Below are 19,152 nucleotides of genomic sequence, written 5' to 3'. Positions count from 1 at the left end.
TCAGGGTTCTTCAAACAAGACATTTCTCTCTGATGTAAATTATTCTGAATATCATATAACATCTCCAAAAGACCAAAGTTTGCTGATGAGGTAGCTTCTCAGACAACAACTATTTGAGTTCCATAAGGAACTGTCACACAAAACAAAAAGCCACCTACTCTTACCTAAAATAGGTTTGCTTTAATTTTATATGAAAATTTGAGAGTGCCACTGTCTCAGGCACTACTGATGCCTAATGAGATGACTGCACTGGCAGGGACTGTTAGAGTTCCTATCCTGACTGTATTTTTATTGTCAAACTGTATTTCTTAAAATAGAACTCTTTAGGGGAGGAGACTGGGGTGAGATCTCCTGAGTAAGTCTTGCCAGAAAAATTGGGAATGTGAGAAGGGCTGTAGCTATGAACCAGAAGGGGACATTAATGTTTCCTAAATTGTGTTCTAAAGAAGGCTAATTCCCTTTGCTAAAGCAAGAGCAACAAAAGCTGGTTGGCTGTGGTAGAGGGTGAGATCCTGTCAAAATAAATCTGGTCATGTAAGTATTAAGACTAATTTAAACAGGCTTATTTACTGCTGATCCATACATTTGACAGTGTTCCTAGGCTTTGAGGTGACCTACCATATCCATTCTTTTTGGCCTCAAAACTTCCCAAGAAACAGCTACAAACATGGGTCATGGTATCAGTGGTAATTGTATGATTCTTTGGTGATAAACTTGGCTTTGACATATTGGAGTGTCAGGACTGAGTAGTGGGTTGTAGAAGCGATAAGAGAGGGGTCAATATATATCAAAGAGGGAAGGTGAAAAGCAAAGACATAGCTTTGACATTTTACCTTGAAGGGCAGAGGCTGTAATACTTGAGAGGGAAACGTGGAAAATGTTGGGATTTTAAGCTGACTTCATGCTGGCTAAACCAACCTACCTCACAGAGGCTTTTAAGTCTTCCTCCACTCCCTTTAATTTGTTTGGCTGAAAGCCATTTCTGACAGAAGCATTTCCTTATCTAAGGAGTCATTTTTTGCATTCTATTTTGGTTTGAGGCATATTACTGCTTTCCTTTGATTAGCATAAATTAGGGTAGAAAAGACCATTGCTCTTTCCCTTCAGGTAATTCTAGAACCAAGATGTTCAGGGAGGCAGGGTTGAGCACCAACTCAGTGTTACAAAATATAGTTACAACTGTAAGTTACGTCTATAAATACAGTGTATATGTAGAGTATATCTTCATTGTTTTCTGTTACACCAGAGGATTTCCTAAAAATTCTCTTGAGTGGCCCACAGTTCTTCTGAATATTGACTGCAGTAGTGGTAGGTGGGCAGTTCACTGCAGCTCGGGCAGGAGGTGTGGGTGGACCAGGCAGCCAATTAGTTGCTCATGTGACTTGAATGTTGCTGTGTCTGGGAAGAAAGACTAAGTATGCTGCGGGTACTTCTGACAGACCCTCTTTAACTGGTCTACAAAACCATGGGTACTGATCTCATAGAATGCTGGTCTCAGGGTCTCCTAATAAACTCTGGGGAGAAAATAAGGTAATTATATAATGCAAGATAGAATATAAGTGCCATAGAAAGGATAAAAAAAAAATGTATGCAGTTATAAAGAAAAAATAAATAGTAGGTGATTGGGGGAAGGGAGCAATGGATAAAGATCTCAAGGGCCTTAATGTCTGGATATCCACCTCTAGGGTCAAAGAAAGATGTAGGAAAGAGGCATCGGGTCAGATGGTTCCAGTGTCAGGACAACAGATGCAGTGAACTGATCAAGACAGACTGGGGTAGACTGGACAGCGGAGTACAGAAGGTTGTCAATGACACGGTTCTAATGAGTTCCCAGGACCCACTTTTCATTTGACTGCAGAGGAAGGCAAGCGTAATGGAAGACTTATTTGACTTCAGAGACTTGAAAACAAGTCATATCTATGTTTGAACTCCTACTGTCTATATAACTTCAGCCAAATTATAGAACTTCTTGACTTTCCATTTTTCCAATTACAGAAAGGGTATAATAATACCTTTCAGAGTCATTGTGAAAAATAAATGAAATTGGTGGTTAGAAGGTGCCAGCCCAATGCCTGGCACATCATAGCTATACAATAGTTCCCTTCTGCTCTAGAAGAAAGAACACAGGGCCCATAGAAATTAAGTTTTAAGACCTTGCTACTGCTAAGTTGCTCCAGTTGTGTCTGACTCTGTGCGACCCCATAGACGGCAGTCCACCAGGCTCCCCCTTCCCTGGGATTCTCCAGGCAAGAACAATGGAGTGGGTTGCCATTTCCTTCTCCAATGCAGGAAAGTGAAAAGTGAAAGTGAAGTCGCTCAGTCGTGCCCTACTCTTAGCGACCCCATGGACTGCAGCCTACCAGGCTTCTCCGTCCATGGGATTCTCCAGGCAAGAGTACTGGAGTGGGGTGCCACTGCCTTCTCCGTTTAAGATCTTACTTTATATTAAATAAAAAGAAATGCATATGTGAAATATTTCTTGGTGGCATATCACATACACACACAGAAAAGAGTTTTTCAGTTACTACATGCCATGTGATAGCTCAGTTGGTAAAGAATCCGCCTGCAATGTGGGAGACCTGGGTTCGATCCCTGTGTTGTCAAGATCCCCTGGCGAAGGGAACAGCTACCCACTCCAGTATTCTGGCCTGGAGAATTCCATGGACTGTATAGTCCATGGGGTTGCAAAGAGTCAGACACGACTGAGCAACTTTCACACACACATACATACCCAACCATCAAGGTGGTGATTTATGCTATACATCTTGGGTACCAGGAAAAAAAACCTTTGGTGTACCTGGTTTAAGTTTCTCTACTTCCCTGGTGGCTCAGACGGTAAAAAAAATTCTGCCCACAATGTGGGAGACCTGGGTTCAGGCCCTGGATTGGGAAGATTCCCTGAAGAAGGAAACACAACCCACTCCAGTATTCTTGCCTGGAGAACTCCCTGGACAGAGGAACCTGGCAGGCTACAGTCCACAGGATCACAAAGAATCAGACACCACTGAGGAACCAACACTTTCACTTTCACTCAACAATACCAGTTTAATATCTAATAATTCAGTGGTGAGGGTAGGGGTAGACTACAATAGCTAAACAGGAAATGCAGATGAGGCTTTCTTTTATATGACTCAAAATTATATTGCCAATCCTAAAGGTAATAGAGACACCAAAGAAGTCAAAAGTGTTATTTGTGAAAAATCAGCGTACATGCAATGGTAAACATTGCTATTATTTCCCAAAAATAACTCAGAAAAAAACCTGAATTCATTGTTTGGGAAAATCTTAGACTTAAGATTTGATTATATTTCTTTAAAAAAGAAAGTACGGTATAATTATACAGATAAAGATGAGTAAATTGCATTCTGTAAAGTAATATTTATTTTTGCTGAGCTATTTCTAAATGAAAGGTAGGTTATAATTGAAGGTGTCTTAAAATCTAGAAAATCTGATATTATCTGATTTAGATCCGGATCCCCTTTGTCATTCCCACCTTCTATTATATTCACTGCCCCCACACTGATCACACCTATTCACAGGACCCTACCACACTCTTGTATTAAAATCAGTCTACTTCTCCCTTTGTCTCTCTGCAGTTGCACACATTTCAGTCTTCAAAGAATAAAGTTGCCACCAACTACATTTTACTTCTAACTTTTGAGGTATCTCTTGGCTATTTCCCTGGGTTGGGAAGATTCCCTGGAGAAGGGAATGGCTACCCACTTCAGTGTTCCAACCTGGAGAATTCCATAGACAGCGGAGCCTGGCGAGCTGCAGTTCTTAGGGTCGCAGAGTCAGACACGACTGAGCAACTACCACTTGGCTATTTAACTCATCTATGTTTACCATGTGAATACATAAAATGACCTACTGTACATGCGATTTCCCCTTGTAGTAGCTATTGCCTTCAGTATTGGATTGAGGAGGACAAATGACAATTTCTGTGTTAATTCTAACTAGGCTGAGCTTCTCCTCATTACTTATAAGCCCCTTTTTTGTTTAAATTTAGTTTCTATATCCTGCTTTCAAATGTCTCTCTGTAGAGTCTAGGGTTAAAAATTCTTCATATTTTCCCACAAAGAAGCAAAAATATGGTTTGCTTCAGATGTTTTTCTCAGAAGTTCTTTGTTTATATAAAATTTTGTTTTAATTGTTTTTAATTAGACTGTTCTTAAGACTTGTGCTTTCATCTAGATACACATGATTTTCTTTGTATTTATAATGCAACTGTTTATTTTATATATACAGTGTATACAGAAATGTGCATTGTATTTGAATCTGTGGTACCTGACTTATGGACTGAATGTGTGTTTTGAAAAGAGCTCTATCTTCTTCATTCTGCATCTTCAGGTCCTGACAGAATGTCTGTATAATGAGATACTCAGCAAATATTTGCCTATTGTGGCTGAAAAACAAAAACTAATTTATTTCCAAATATTTAAATTTTTTGGTTAAAAGGCTATATACAACATGAGTCTGAATTTATAAAAAGACACTTTTTTAAAGGTGCCAGTGAAGGAGCTCAAGTTGTTCCTGAGAAGTACTATTCTTACACTGGTTCAAGTCACATTTAGAACATTTAAAATATCTCTTGTGAGGGAACATGCTTCACTCTGCTTCAGAAGTCAAGGGAATAACCATTTCCTTTTATATGGGGAGTTGGAAAGATTAAAAAGTCAGAGGTTCCTTCTACTTCCAGAAGCATTCCAATTCGACACTAGAGCTTAATTTTTCATTCCCGTCATGTAGGAAAAACCACCTAGGAAACTACAGAAAGGCAAACTCACACATTCCATTGAATAGGCCTGAGAGTGCTTGTTGAATAATCAAATCAGTTTTGGGGGGGTAAAAAGACCTTTAGGGTTTTGAAGCAGATGTGAGAACGTCTGTTAACTCTGGCAAAAGGAAGAGGTGCTGATAATTGCATATCTAAGAGTTTATTTCATTTTAGAAAAGCTAACACCATCCAGGTAACTTAGAAGTCATGCTTTGTTCACATCACTTGCTTCCCTGTTCCCATAAAACTTCTAAGTGGGAAATTACGTTGACAGAATACAAGATAAAGTACATGCCTTACATTTCAAGTCCAAGAAACTATTACCAGCCTGGGGTCAGAGGTCTACATTGCTGGAAAAGTTCTCAAGTCAGAAGAAGGAGAGAAAGAGCAAAGAACGGTCTTTGAAATATTTAATTTCCATACTTTGATTACAAATTCATGGAAAGCATCAAAATATAAATGGGCATATTGTCATAAAGGCATAAGCCAGTGTCCTATAATACTAGTTTTTATACTTTTCTCTAGTTTAAAATACTCCACAAAATTAAGTTCACAGCACTATTCCCATTGATTTACTTCTACCCCTCCCTACTGCTATTCCCTAAATATCCATGGCATCCTTTTCATTTCTTTTTTTTTTTTTGGCTGTGTTGTGCAGCATGTGGGATCTTAAGCTTCCTGACCAGGGATCAAGCCCACATTCCCTGCATTGGAAATGTGGAGTTTTAACCACTGGACCACTAGGGAGGTCCCCACGGCATCCTTTGAAAGCTTCACATCTCAGTCTGAGACCTGGCAGAGCACGATGGCTCAATTAACATTTGCTGGCTGGGATTGAGTTCTGGGAAAGACAGAGAAGGGATGAAATATACAAGGGAGAGAAAAGCTCCTCGGAATCACAGCTATAGAGCCACAGGGCAGAAGGAAGAAATAGGAATTCATACTTTCTTTCAGAAAGTGTTTTTTGAATACCCTCATGTGAAAACATTGTTCCAGCAACACATCACTGAACAAAACAAACGAGAATTTTCACCCTTGGAGGAGCTTTCCTTCTAGTTACATGAGACAGACAACAAATAATGAAGTAAATTGCATAGGATTTTGAGGGCTTCCCTGGTGGCCCAGATGGTAAAGAATCTGCCTGCCATGTGGGAGACCTAGGTTTGAACCCTGGGTCAAGAAGATTCCCTGGAGAAGGGAATGTTGACCCACTCCAGTATTCTTGCCTGGTGAACTCCATGACAGAGGAGCCTGGTGGGCTATAGTCCCTGGAATTGCAAAGAGTCGGACACGACTGAGCAACTAACACACGTATTTCGAAGGTGACAAGTGATTTGGAAAAAGAAAACAGGGACTGGGAAAGCCATCCAGGTACAGTTGCAGGTTGAAATTTTAAACAGGTCAAAAGATGTCATGGAGCAGAGACTTGAAGGAGGCAGGGAGTTGGCTTTGTGGGTATCTGGGGGAAGAGTGTTCTAAGCAGAAGGAAGAGCCAGTGTGAGGCCTTACAGGAGTGCGCCTGGTACCTTCAAGGAACACAAAGGGGCCCGTGTGGCTGGAGCCAGGGAAAGAAGGGCAGGCAGGAAAAAATACGAAGAGTCTAGGGGCACAAAGCCCATAGAGGTTCTTAGGTTGTTGTAACTACCTTGCCTTCACGCTGGTACCCAGGCTGCTCCTTTGTCCTTTAGAAGCAGAGAGGGAGCTAGCAGTGTAAAGCCCCCAGGACAGTACAGAAAGGTTGTGTTGAAAGAGGTGGTGGCCATGCTCTGACTGCCTCCCCTAAATCTGGCCCTTCCCCCAACAGCCTCACCTCTTCCTGGAGCCCTAACTTTTCCCCTCTGTGCTGCCTTCAGCTTTGTGCTTGCTTCTCTCATTTTGCTTTGACATTTTTTTTTACAGGTCATAGAGTGCTCTCTTGTTACCCAAATCCACCTGTATTTTGTTGATTTGCACAGGATTTTTAACCTGGGAATTTGAAATCAAGATTCCATGCTTTTTTTAAAAAATGGGAAGATCCGGTGATACTGGGCCAGTATTCCTTCAAGGTCACAATCTACTGGACCTGAGGAGAGTTGAGGTCCTTCAGGCAGAGGCACTGAGCTTCCAGTTTGACACAGTCTTCGCCACTCCCTGTAGTCTCACGCCCTTCCTCTGGCCTCACTTTGCTCCCCAGCTGGATCTTCATAGGCACTGGACTGTATGAACTTGCCCTGCAGGCCTCCAGTGCCCCCCACCATCCACTCCCTTTCCAACAGCTCCCTGACTTTCATTCTTTTGCTTGCAGAGTTTCCTTCTGACATTGGCCTGGCAAGCCTTGACCCTGCTTGCCTCAAGTGGGCAAGTTCTTGACTTCCAACCATCCAAGACTTTGCCTCAGACTCAGTCTTATTGTCTCAAGTTCTGTTGACTTGAATATAGAATTCTTTGTATTCAAGGACCTGGGCTGGAAGGGCTCTGGGAAATCCGAGAGAACCCCAGATCCCCTGTTTGAGGACAACAAACAAAAGTAGAGAAGACGGGTGTTCGGCATTCTTCTAAGAGATACGCTTTTCACCTCCTTGTTCTTTACATCTACATAAGGATGAAAGCCTGCTACACTCCGTTCTCATTTAACTCTCCCAGAGCTCCACACGGGGCCTCGTTTCTTCCAAAAGAAAATGTGGCAGAAAAGACAGCTTTTCTATTTCCTTTCTTCGTAATTAATGTGTTCTTTCGCCAACAGTAAATCTATGGGAACTGAATGACTAATCAAAGCAAAGTTGGCTTCTGAAATGGGGTGGACCTCAGCCTTTCATTTATTTTCCTCTCACCTAATTAGACTTTTAAAAGTAAGCAGAAGGAGGTAAAGGGAAAAGGAAGAAAGGAAGGGAGGAAGAGAGCAGGTGGTCCATGCTTTTCTATCCTACACCCCCTCCAGCCCCTGTGCTCTTCCTCTGTGACCCCTGGAGCCTGTCCTAGACAAGCCTCAGGTTCAGAGTGAGGACGTGGGGATGCTAGTTCCTTCCCTTTTGATTCTCCCTCCTTCTGCCCCTTTATGATGCACCGCAAATAGCCAGACTTGAGACTGAGGAGGCCTTGTGCATGGGAGGTCTCTCTGGTTCTGGAGGGCTGATGGAAGTCCAGCCAGGCCTGAGAAGGAGGGGCAGGAGCTGGCTGCTTGGTTTGGGGGTGCAAGGGGGCCTTGCAGGACAGCCCTGCTTACAGAGGTGGAAAAACAGGATGGTACTGGGAGTGCATTGGAGACTGACTCCACTGTCAGGAGTAAGGAGTGAGAATTTGGTTCAGTGCCCCTTACACTGCACTTCCCGAGTACCTAGGAGGGGAAAAGGTGACTGGAGGAGAGGACATCCTAACATTAGGATATTTAAATGATCCCCAGTTCCTGGCCAGGTGTTGAGTGAATAATGAACTAATCCTTAGGTGACCCATTTGGTAGCTCAAAGCCAACTCCAGAGGCTTTGTCTGTGATGCTCCTTTTAAAATTGCTTTAATCACAAGCCATGATAAAGCCCATAATGCTCACTGGGTATACCTGACTGGAGAGAATCGGCCTTCACTAAAGAAGCCAAGACAATGAAAAAAGAATCTTTGCTCTTGATTTATGAGCCCCTGGGTTGCATGAGTGCTTCTCTTCAAAGGTTGTGTTTCCCATTTCATGCCCATCATTTTATTTTTTGATATCTGCTTAGAAATAACCTTGTCTTTCAGGTACTTATTTATCCCACATAAACCCTTTGGCCATTTCTAAGAAACCACAGAACTCGGCTCTGACAGCCTTCCTCGAGAGCTGAGCCCTGCCAACACAGCCCGGCACTGCCACCTAGGTTGGCTTGGCATGAAAAGATTTAATGAGCTTTCTCCTGTGGAGGAGTCGGGTGGAATTTATAAAATGGGATCTAATTGGGGCTGAATAAACTCCACTTTACAATTCCTCACACATCAGCCCTCTGTTCATGGGTGACAACTGTCTGCATTTGCTCTGATTTTTAACAGAGCCTGCAGCCCAGGGCCTCAGAAAGAGGCAGCCATGGGTCCCCACGTCACCTTTTGGAGCTGTTAAAGCTCCAGCTGCTGGCCTCCAAGTCACCCTGGGAGAAGCTCCAAACCCTGAGCCCTCGCTCCTGTCTTCTAATAAAGGAATCAGAACTACCAGGGCACACAGATGGAATTTCTGGGCAGAATCAGAAGCTCTCATTTAATGAAGCACCGTGTGTGCTGGTTAATGGCCACACCATGCCCACTGACTTCATGCTACCTTATCCCTCTTTGGCAAATGGGCCCTACCATTTGATATTGATGGAGGGAACAAAATTAGACCCTTGATAAGTGAAAGTCTGAGACAGCTTAGCTGGAAAACCCAACTCTAGCCCAGGAGATTACCATGGCCCAGGAGAAGGGAATGACAACCCACTCCAGTATTCTTGCCTGGGAAATCCCATGGACAAGTGGGCCACAGTCCATGGGGTTGCAAAGAGTTGGACACGACTGAGCAAATAACAACAACAAGGACCTCTGAGAAAGCCACAGATGCTATTGTTCTTATAGTGGGAGAGGGTTTGTTCTCTGGGGAAAGATTGGGAAATGGGAGAGGGTGAATGCATGATTAACCTTGGGAGATTATTTGTATAGAGACACCCAGAGCAAGGAAGGAGGGTGGGGGGAGTTGATTGGGGCTACCTGGGTGACAGGATCTTCCTCTCTCCACTTATGGAAATGGCAGACAAGCCTAGGGTCAGGATGGCAAATAGATTTTATCTCATGTGCCAAGCCAACACATTGGTAATGGCTGCCTGGAAGACTCTATAAAGAAGAATTTCACTCCTCTGTCTAGACTCTGGGAAGAAGTTCCTATGATTGATTAGTTGCCATAGAGACCAATTCTATTTGGAGAAGTTTTACCCCATCACACAGATTGTGAGTTAGGAGATTTTGGGGTGATACCCAATGAATTAGTTGCCTTCTGAGACAGTAGAATATCATTACACGGTACACAGAATTTTTCATGATATGGTCCTATAGATTGTCCAGCATTGCTTTCCATGCTACTCCCACCTCTAGCTTTATATACCCACCGTGGGTCTCTGAACACAGTTTTGGGCAGACAGGAAATCCAAATTAGAGACTCTTGGAGCTCTACTCCTTCAGAGACCAGGGCAGAAGCCCCCCCTGGCACACTGCAGATGCTGGAGGCCCAGTGCCTGGAGCTCAGATCCTCTGGGAGAGCAGGTGCTGGGGGCAAGGGTGGGGTGCAAAGGGTGGCCCAAGGCAATAATACAAGGTGAGCCATGTTCAACCACACCCAGCAAAGCCTTCAGACCAGAAAGGACATCAGAAGAGAAGAGTTAACTGGGCAATGAAAAGACCCAGTCCTGTCATTTGAGAAAAGCCATCAGTCAGATATGGATGGGGCTAAGCTGAACTTTTGGGTGAAGGATAGAGGAAACTAGGTATTTCCCTGAGCAGTGCCCCCTGGAAGAGAGGAACAAGATCCATGTACATGTAATACAGAAGAGGACATGAAGTCTAGGTCCTCAACCCACCCATCACAGTACTCAGCCAAAAGACAACACTGGGCTAGGCTCTGCAGTCCACACCTCAGCTGTAAGACCCACAGGCACATCATTTAAACCCTGAGTTTCAGTCCCTTCATCTATAAAATGGGAACAAGAAGACCAACGCCACAGGGTTACTGCCCACTAATTTATCCATTCATTGCCAATTGATTATGCACCTGCAAAGTGTCAAGCTCTCAGAGAGTGGCTGGATGAACAAGACACAGTCTCTGCCCTCTAGCTAGGAATTTGGGTACAAAGACTGAAAGTCGTAAAACAAAGACCATAAAGTGAATAATAATGACAGTAAAGAAGACTAACACTGAGCCTGGGATAGAGTAAGCACTGGAGAAAGAGTAGATAAACCTGAATCTGATGAGGGCAGCCTGAGGGTGGCATGGAAGTTATCGGGGAGGGGGAGAAAAGGAGCAGAGACCAGCACATGTTGCTTTGGGGGGAAGGCTATGGATCCCTGTTTTTATCTAAGATGGGGCCACCCTGACGTCAGCTTGTGAGCAATCCCCATCACGCCTCATTCTCTCCCCAAGACCGCAGCAGTTCAGGTCTCTGGGGCCATCCCCCTGGTTCACCCACAAAAGGAGCAGGTCTTGCCTACAACCGCCCAGCTATGCCATTTTGAATCCCTTTTGAGGGATCCCTTCCCTCTCCTTTGATAGTATGCTCCAGGTAGATTCCTGCTTGGTGTAGGCTCAGGTGTGGTGGCTTTGAGGCTGAGCTGAACCAACAGATATAATATAGATCCTCCTTCCAACAACTGCTCTGCTACAATCACAACTGACCCCAAAGGCAAAATAACCAAATGACATGGAAATGGCAGGCAAAGTGTTCAAATTAACTACCCAGACAAGACTGATAATTCATCTTTTTCACTGGCAGAAAGAACAATGCTTAGAGTTGCTAACACCTACTCGATGCATAAGAAACAAATTTGCCAATTGGTGGATAATCAAATTGTTCTGAATAATCCAATCTAGTGTTTTCCTGCTCCTTCTTCATGCTAATTTATTCTGACATGGCTTTCAATAACGAAAATCTGTTCTTGCAGAATCCATTTCATCGAGATTTTCCATATTAAAATGGAGATGGAAGTGTCATGGAGAATTAGATTACTTGTCCTCATCCGGGTGCCTGGTGTTCCTTGGGAGGGGTATTTGTGTCACCATGGGTAACCAGATGGCATTAATTTGAGAGGTGCAAGTAAACCTTCCTTAACACAGCGGGTGATCATTTTTAAAATACTGTTTCTATCAAATTGAAGCCTCTTGCCTGCAAAAATTTAATTTGTTCCTTTCCTTGTGAAATTTTTTCATTTTCAAAGCTTTTTCAGCCCTAATCATCACCACCACAGTGAAAAACTAGTTTAAATAAAGGCCTCAGTGACTAGAACATGTGTTGGTGTCTCACCCCAGAGAAAGAACACTTTGCAGGCTAACACCAGAAACAAACAGATGGGGACTTCCCTGGTGGTCCAGTGGTTAAGACACTGCCTTCCAAGGCAGGGGGTGCAGGTTCGCCCCCTGGTCTGGGAGCTAAGATCCCACATGCCTTGAGGCCATGAAACCAAAACTAAATCAAACAAACAACAAAAAACAGAAGCAATATTGTAACAAATTCAACAAAAACTTTTAAAATGGTCCACATTTAAAAATCTTAAAAAAAAAAGAAGGAACAAAACAATGATTTGAAAAAAGTACACTCTGGAAGCACCTGTTAGACATAGGTCTTTGTCTGGTGTGGAAAGAGGGGGCACTGTCGTGAACAAGGTACACTTCCCACCCCCAGGAGTCAAGGTCTAGGGTGGGCTTCTCAAACTTCAGTGCATATAAGAATCATCTGAGGAACATGCTAATGAAGTGGGTTTCTGGGATTCACCCTCAGAGATTCTGAATCAGCTGGTGTTCAAGAGATGTTAGTTGCCAATGGCAAAATTTAAATAGTGCATTCTTCATGTCTTCAGGTGGTTTACTTCATGAAACAGTACTAGGTTGGCATCAGTCCCCTTTCTCTAGCACTCCTAAGGAAGATCTTAAATATGATACAGGTGCTCTTTCCAAAAGGTATGTTAACAATGTTTAATTCACATCAAATAATCTATCTCAGTTTGGTTACTGCTATAGAGAGTAGGCATCACCAGAGCTTCCAAGTTCTGATTTTGTTTATTTTTTCTAGTGGAATGTTAGTTTTCATTGATTCTTCAGCACCATTTCCTAAACTCTCCTTCAGGTTTATACCAGTTTGCCTCTTCTAGGATGCGTGTATGCTAAACCGCTTCAGTCATGTCTGACTCTGTGCGACCCTATGGACTGTAGCCTGCCAGGCTCCTCTGTCCATGAGGATTCTCCAGGCAAGAATACTGGAGTGGGTTGCCATGCCCTCCTCCGGGGATTTTCCCAATCCAGGGGTTGAACCTGCCTCTCTGATGTCTCCTGCACTGGCCAGCAGGTTCTTTAGCACTAGGACCACCTGGGGAGTCCATTTCTAGGACACATGTCTAAATATTAATAATAGTACTAAAGCAATAATTCCATGGTAAATATGTACTCACAACTTACTACATGGCAGGAAGTACATGGCGTGTTCTGTCTCACTGAAGTCTCAAAACCACCCCGTGACATAAGCTGGTGTTGCCTCTTGTCTTGGGGTGGGATGCCGCATCAGTGGATTATGCAAATTTCCTCAGCTGCACGTGAAGGTAGGGGCATAGCCTGGCCATCTGGGTTTTCTGAGAATCTCTGAACTAGTGACTGACTACTTGGTTTGTCTAGGATTGAAGAGTTTTCTGGAAATCAAGAATTTCTATTTTAAAGCTGGGCTTACTAGGATGGTTTCCCTTTTTCTAGATGAGGCTTTAGTTGTTGTTGTTCCGTCACTCAGTTGTGTCTGATTCTTTGCAACTCCATGGACTGCAACACACCAGGCTTCCCTGTCCTTTACTACTTCCTGGAGCTTGCTCAAACTCATGTGCATTGAGTCAGTGATGCCATTCAACCATCTCATCCTCTGTGGTCCCCTTCTCCTCCTGCCCTCAATCTTTCCCAGCATCAGGGTCTTTTCCAGTGAGTCAGCTCTTGGCAACATGTGGTCTAAGTATTAGAGCTTCATCATCAGTCTTCCCAATGAATATTCAGGGTTGAATTTCTTTTAGGACTGACTGGTTCAATCTCCTTTCAGTCCAAGGAACTCTCAATAGTCTTCTCCAGCACCAAAGTGGTTTTAGAGGAGACAGTATCAGTTCAGTCTCTCAGTTGTGTCCGACTCTTTGCGACCCCATGAACCACAGCACGCCAGGTCTCCATCCCTTCAGTCCTAGACATCACCAACTCCCGGAGTTTACCAAACTCATGTCCATTGAGTCAGTGATGCCATCCAACCATCTCATCCTCTGTCGTCCCCTTCTCCTCCTGCCCTCAATCTTTCCCAGCATCAGGGTCTTTTCAAATGAGTCAGCTCTTCACATCAGGTGGCCAAATTATTGGAGTTTCAGCTTCAACATCAGTACTTCCAATGAACACTCAGGACTAATCTCCTTTAGGATGGACTGGTGGGATCTCCTTGCAGTCCAAGAGACTCTCAAGAGTCTTCTTCAACACCACAGTAAAAAAGCATCAATTCTTCGGCGCTCACCTTTCTTTATAGTCCAACTCTCACATCCATACATGACCACTGGAAAAACCATAGCCTTGAGTAGACAGACCTTTGTTGGCGAAGTAATGTCTCTGCTTTCTAATATGCTGTCTAGGTTGGTCATAACTTTCCTTCCAAGGAGTAAGCATCTTTTAATTTCATGGCTGCAATCACAATCTGCAGTGATTTTGGAGCCCAGAAAAATAAAGTCTGACACTGTTTCCACTGTTTCCCCATCTATTTCCCATGAAGTGATGGGACCTGATGCCATGATCTTAGTTTTCTGAATGTTGAGCTTTAAGCCAATTTTTTCCACTCTCCTCTTTAACTTTCATCAAGAGGCTTTTTAGTTCTTCTTCACTTTCTGCCATAAGGGTGGTGTCATCTGCATATTGATATTGGTTATTGATATTTCTCCCGGCAATCTTGATTCCAGCTTGTGCTTCTTCCAGCCCAGTGTTTCTCATGATGTACTCTGCATATAAATTAAATAAGCAGGGTGACAATATACAGCTTTGATGTACCCCTTTTCTTATTTGGAACTAGTCTGTTGTTCCATGTCCAGTTCTAACTGTTGCTTCCTAACCTGCATATAGGTTTCTCAAGAGGCAGGTCAGGTGATCTGGTATTCCCATCTCTTGAAGAATTTTCCACAGTTTATTGTGATCCACACAGTCAAAGGCTTTGACATAGTCAATAAAGCAGAAGTAGATGTTTTTCTGGAACTCTCTTGCTTTTTCAACGATCCAGTGGATGTTGGCAATTTGATCTCTGGTTCCTCTGCCTTTTCTAAAACCAGCTTGAACATCTGGAAGTTCACGGTTCATGGATTGCTTGGAGAATTTTGAGCATTACTTTACTAGCGTGTGAGATGAGTGCAATTGTGCAGTAGTTTGAGTGTTCTTTGGCATTGCCTTTCTTTGGGATTGGAATGAAAACTGACCTTTTCCAGTCCTGTGGCCACTGCTGAGTTTTCCAAATTTGCTGGCATACTGAGTGCAGCATTTTCACAGCATCATCTTTGAGGATTTTCAATAGCTCAACTGGAATTCCATCACCTCCACTAGCTTTGTTTGTAGTGATGCTTCCTAAGGCCCACTTGATTCCACATTCTAGGATGTCTGGCTCTAGGAGAGTGATCACACCATCGTGATTAACTAGGTCGTGAAGATCTTTTTTGTACAGTTCTTCTGTGTATTCCTGTCACCTCTTCTTAATATCTTCTGCTTCTGTTAGGTCCATACCATTTCTGTCCTTTATTGAGCCCATCTTTGCAAGAAATGTTTCGTTGGTATCTCTAATTTTCTTGAAGAGATCTCTAGTCTTTCCCATTCTATTGTTTTCCTCTATTTCTTTGCACTGATCGCTGAGGAAGGCTTTCTTATCTCTCACTGGAGAAGACACCATAATCCAAAGAAAAAATGGGTCCAAGTTCTCACTGGGAAACCAAGTCCTCATGAGCCAAAGGGGAATCCAAATCATGTAAACTAAAGAAGCAAGAAGCCAAAAACTGTGGCCCTGAGGTCTGAAAACAAATGTGAGAATGCCAGGTTTGAGTATCTGGCTGTGGTTTAGGACAGTTGCTTAGAACAAGTGCGTGTGACTTGCCAGCTAAAGTGTGGTAGACGGTGCGTCAGCTGTATTTAAGCAGCCAGATGCAAGGCAGATATGTTTGATCTCCTGGCCTCCTTTCTCAAGAGATGGTCCTCAGGCTTCTCCAGAAATGCCTGTGGTATCTTGTGTCCCACGGCATTCTGGTGCCATCCTTAGTCCCACCTCTTAATCTCACCTCTCTGAATCTCATAGGAAAAGCAGTGGCAGTGGTGGCAGCTTAATTAATTCACATTGCCTGGGAACATATGGAAAACAGCTTCCTTCTCATCTTTCCAATGGAATGGAGAAAGTTGTCATAGATCCCCTTGGTTTGTACCAGTGCAATGCATCCTGGGTGGTGGTGGGGGTGTCTCTCTGCAATATACGGTAACTGTACAGATATTCTGTCAATAGTAGCATAGTAACTACAGTTAGGATAAATGTAGGGAGAGGCAATATACAGTGGGCTTTCTGTTTATTCTATGTTATAATATTACCCTTTTCTGGATTTTCTTATTCTAATTATTTTTAGAAAAAAAAAAAAACACTTTCTTGACACATAATTCACATTCCATTGCAATTCATCCATTTAAAGTACACAATTTACTGCTTTTTAGTACATCCACAGAGTTGTACAGTCATCACCACAGTCTAACTTTAGAGCACATTCTTCTCCTCTAAATGAAGCACTGCATCCATTAGCAATCCCTGCCCATTTCCCCCTCCCCAACCCAACTCTTTTTTAAAATTTTTATTCGAGTATAGTTGACTTACAATATTGTGTTAGTTTCTGCTACACACCAAAGTCAATCAGTTATACATATATACATATACACTCTTTTTTTAGAGTCTTTTCCCATATAGGTCACTAAAGAGTATGGAGTAGAGTTCTGTACCATACAGTAGGTCCTTATTAATTATCTAATATTACTCAGTCATTAGAAAAAAGAACCAAAGAATGCTATTTGCAGCAACCTGGATGGACCTAGAGATTGTCCTACTGAGTGAAGTGAGTCAGAGAGATAAAAAACAAATATCGGACAATATCACTTATATATGGGATTCCCCAACTCTTGATTGGGAGTAAAGGAGAGAAAAGGTCTGTCAAAAATCACTAGAAAACAAAGGCAAGCAGTGCTAGAATCAAAACCAAAGCAGAAAGATACACAGAGAAACTTCATCCTAGGTCTATACTGACCGTCTGCATTCCCCACTCCTCCCACTCCCAGAAGTGAACTTGGCCAGTCTGGACCTGAAGAGGAACAGCAGGTTGTATTCATTCACCTTTTCAGTGAGTTTTTCCCTGGGCCAAGCCCTGCAAATGCAGCTGACTTTGCTCTCAAGGAGCTCAACAGATGGTGAAACCGAGCAGGACCCTATGTTCCTTGCCACCCATCTCCCACGTCCTCTGCCTGCCTCTTGCCTGTGGGACACTTTAGTCAAAGAATAAGTTTAACCATAAGTTTAAAGAGAAGAGAGTGAGAACATACAAAACCAAAGGAAAACAGTCAAAGGAGACCAAATAATAATAATGCGGCCATTCAGTGTATTCAAAGACCTTTAGTTCTTTCTCAAGGGTTATAGACAATATTCTGGGCTATATCCTGTGAGCTGTATTATAGATACTGAAAGCCCCATGCAGTAGAGAAATAAACTACATGATGACCAGACTGTAGCTGCCATGACATAAGTTCTGAGAATTGGCCTCAAAGAAATGGAAACAAAACAACCCTGGACTGAAGATTAATTATACCTAAAACAACCAACGTGACATTGGTCAGACCACCAGTGACCAATTTGACCAACTGTCAGAGCAGACTGTGCCATTTCTGTATGTAGCCCCCTCCTTCTGTCTATAAAATTTCTTGCCCCACTGGTTGCCAGTGGGTTGGGAGTCAGCCTTTGGACAGATGTCTGCTCTCCTTGCCAGTTGCTGGCATCTGAAAGGAAACAAATTTTTCTTTCCACCATGCTGGCCTGTTTATCGGCTTTGGGGTGGTAAACAGCCAGACTTTACACTTTTTGGTAACAATGGGAGTTTTGGGTTGGAATGAGGGGGACAAAGTGTTATCAGGAGGATAGGGTAGCCTAGAGATATAGCAGGTGGACACCATGTGGAGAAATCTTGCGTTATGATCAGCTAACACTCAGGGTCACTAAACTTGGACAGAGCAAGGAGCTGATGACACTGTTTGAGCTTTGTATCCAAACAAGCCACTAATATGCTCAGATTTCCTAGGTATTTGACACAACAATTTTATTTTTTTCATTATTTTAAGCTGGGTGTCTACCACTTACAGTCAAAATCAAATGCATTCGAACAAATACACAGACCCAGGCCCTTCCTGCCTCCTTTTCTAAGTATCATCAGAGAGTTTCAAAGTTTGGGATACCTCCCCCCTTGCTATCTGCAGAGTTCAACCCAAATGCTGCCTTTTCCTAACACACTTCTGCCAGTACCAACAGTTCATAAACTCCTTTGGCTATTAGAGAATTTGAAGAGATAAAGATGGAAGGGCAGGTGGGAAGTTAGATAACAAAAGCATGGAAAATGCATGAGCTGTGGGATTAGATGCATATGGACCACTTGCTTTTCTATCCATGCAAAATGGAAATCGTGGTACCTACTTCACAGGCTTGGGCAAGAATTACATGAAATCATGTATGTGAAAGTGCTGACCATGGGGCTTAGAAAACGGTCCAGGGCTCAATTTAAATTAGTCTCCCTGTACCTCTGCCTTCTCCTTGATTAGGATTCATGCGAGAGAGGAATGAGTTTGTGGGATCCCAGGTTAAACAGTTTTAGTCTGTTTTCTCATTTCAGTTACTTATTCAATGTATTATTTCCACAAATGCAAATAAGATGTGATCCGTACCTTCAAGGAGCTCAGAATTATTCACTTAGAAGTGTGTTGCAAGACTTGGAGTGGGTCGGGGAGGGGGTAGGAGTGATGGCTGATCCCAGGGACAGTGGAAGAACTTCAGGTCTGTCCCTGAGTGTGTGAACATGATGGGGGATCACCCAGGTGATGGTTTATTGGTAAGCTATGTTGAATAGCTCTGCTAAAGCTTGAAATGTGACTGAATTGTAGTACTATTTGGCCTAGTTGTGTGAATTTTCTCCACCAAGGTTTAGCTGCTGATGGGAGAGGCAGGAAAGCTGATTGGCAAGTTGGGTGCAACGGACACATAAGGGGCTGAGGACCTTGATGATGTAAGTTATAGAATGAACAACAGGGGATGCTGGACTGGGGAGAGAGAGAAACGTGTTATTCACAATAGTACACTTTGTCCAGAAGCTGTCACAGGGTATCACATGGTGGGGACCTGCTGGACTATGAGGGGAGTGGATAACTGGGCACACTAGCCCCTCTGAAATGGGCCAGAAAAACAGTTGGTTGTTTACCAAGAGGGCATCTTGATTGCGGAAAAGCCTCAAGATTTTTCTCTGCCATGAAATATCCACTGAGGCAGCTGCTTAAATAGCCTTGAACTTGGGACAGCTTAGGGGAGGTACTCTCCCTGGTTTCTTCCCATAAGACTTAGCCAGTGCTCAGGATTTAAGCAGAGAGCCAGGAAGAGCTG

The sequence above is a fragment of the Bos indicus x Bos taurus genome, chromosome 15 (assembly GCF_003369695.1).
Source record: "Bos indicus x Bos taurus breed Angus x Brahman F1 hybrid chromosome 15, Bos_hybrid_MaternalHap_v2.0, whole genome shotgun sequence".
NCBI classification, from domain to species: domain Eukaryota; kingdom Metazoa; phylum Chordata; class Mammalia; order Artiodactyla; family Bovidae; genus Bos; species Bos indicus x Bos taurus.
Note: the sequence above shows the minus strand (reverse complement) of the source record.